Raw genomic sequence first — 2120 nt, 5'->3', positions numbered from 1 at the left:
GTTGCTGTTGTTGTTAAACGCACATGACCAAACTCACATGCGCGCACACGTGTCCGCATAGAGGCTATTTTTGTGCTCGTGCTCGAGCACACTCAGCACAGCGAATCTGAGAGTAAACTGAGCGTGACGTCACCGCCTTTCATAAAAAAGGAGTAATCCATGAAATAAGGGCGGAGGGACAGACAGACATTAGTTTGCTCAGAAAGATAGATAGACGCTAGTTAGTTAGCTAGCTCAGGAGGATAGATAAATGCTAGTTAGTTAGGTCAAGAGTATAGATAAATGCTGGTTAGTTAGGTCAGGAGTATAGACAAGTGCTAGTTAGGTAGGTCAGGAGTATAGATAAATACTAGTTAGTTAGGTTAGGATGATAGATAAATGCTTGTTAGTTAGGTCAGGAGTATAGATAGATGCTAGTTAGTTACGTCAGGAGGATCGATAAATGCTAGTTAGTTAGGTCAGGAGGATAGATAAATAAATGCTAGTTAGTTAGGTCAGGGAGTATAGATAACTGATGGTTAGTTAGTCAGAGGATAGATAAATGCTAGTTAGTTAGGAGTATAGATAAGTGCTAGTAAGTTAGGTCAGAAAGATAGATAGATGCTAGTTAGTTAGGTCAGAGGATCTATAAATGCTAGTTAGTTAGGTCAGATATAGATAAATGCTGGTTAGTTAGGTCAGAATGATAGATAAATGCTAGTTAGTTAGGTCAGGAGTATAGATAAATACTAGTTAGTTAGGTTAGGATGATAATAAATGCTAGTTAGTTAGGCTATAGATAAGTGCTAGTTAGGTTAGGGTTAGATAGATAGATAGATAGGATAGAGTTGAAGTTAGTTAGGCTGAGGATCGACAGATGCTAGTTAGTTAGGTCAGAAGAATAGATAAATGCTAGTTATTTAGGTCAGGAGGATAGATAGATGCTAGTTAGTTAGGTCAGAAGAATAGGATAAATGCTAGTTATTTAGGTCAGAGTGGATAGCTAGATGCTGCTAGTTAAGCTAGTTAGTTAGGCAGTGATAGATAAAATGCTGGTTAGTTAGGTCAGGAGGATAGATAAATGCTAGTTAGTTACATCAGGAGGATAGATAAATGCTAGTTAGTTAGGTCAGAAAGATAGATATGAAGTTTAGTTAGGTCAGATGCCGATCGAGCAACGGTTAGTTAGGGTCAGGAGTATAGATAAATGCTAGTTAGTTAGGTTAGATGATGATAATGCTAGCTAGTTAGGGCAGGAGTGATAGAGCTAAATAAGTAAGCTAGTTAGGGTCAGGAGGATAGGTAAATTAAAGCTAGTTAGGTCAGAATGATAGATAGATGCTAGTTAGTTAGGTCAGAAAGACAGATAGATGCTAGTTAGTGAGGTCAGAAAGACAGATAGCTGCTAGTTAGTTAGCTCAGGAGGATGGATAGATGCTAGTTAGGTCAGAAAGAAAGATAGATGCTAGTTAGTTAGGTCAGAAAGACATAGATCTCCCAGTTGCTGCCCAGGGGACAGATACAGCTAGTGAGTTAGGTCAGGAGGATAGATAGATTCAAGTTAGTTAACTCAGAAGGATAGATAGATGCTAGTTAGTTAGCTCAGGAGGATGGATAGATGCTAGTTAATTAGGTCAGAAAGATAGATAGATGCTTAAGAAGCTAGCTCAGGGGATAGATGATACTAGTTAGTTAGATCAGGAGATGATAAATGCTAGTTAGCCAGGTCAGAAAGATGATAGATCTGCTAGTTAACTCAGAAGGATAGATATAGATGCTAGTTATTAGCTAGGAGGATGGGTAGATGCTAGTTATTTAGGTCAGAAAGATAGATAGATGCTAGTTAGTTAGCTCAGGAGGATAGATAGACGCTAGTTGGTTATGTCAGAAAGACAAATACATGCTAGTTTGTTTGCTCAGGAGGATAGATAAATGCTAGTTAGTTAACTCAGAAGGATAGATAGATGCTAGTTAGTTAGGTCAGAAAGATAGATAGATAGATAGATGCTAGTTAGTTAGCTCAGGAGGATAGATAGACGCTAGTTGATTATGTCAGAAATATATATACATGCTAGTTAGTTTGCTCAGGAGGATAGATAAATGCTAGTTAGTTAGCTCAAGAGGATCGATAGATGCTAGTT

Source organism: Solea senegalensis, unplaced genomic scaffold (assembly GCF_019176455.1).
Source record: "Solea senegalensis isolate Sse05_10M unplaced genomic scaffold, IFAPA_SoseM_1 scf7180000015184, whole genome shotgun sequence".
NCBI classification, from domain to species: Eukaryota; Metazoa; Chordata; class Actinopteri; order Pleuronectiformes; family Soleidae; genus Solea; species Solea senegalensis.
Note: the sequence above shows the minus strand (reverse complement) of the source record.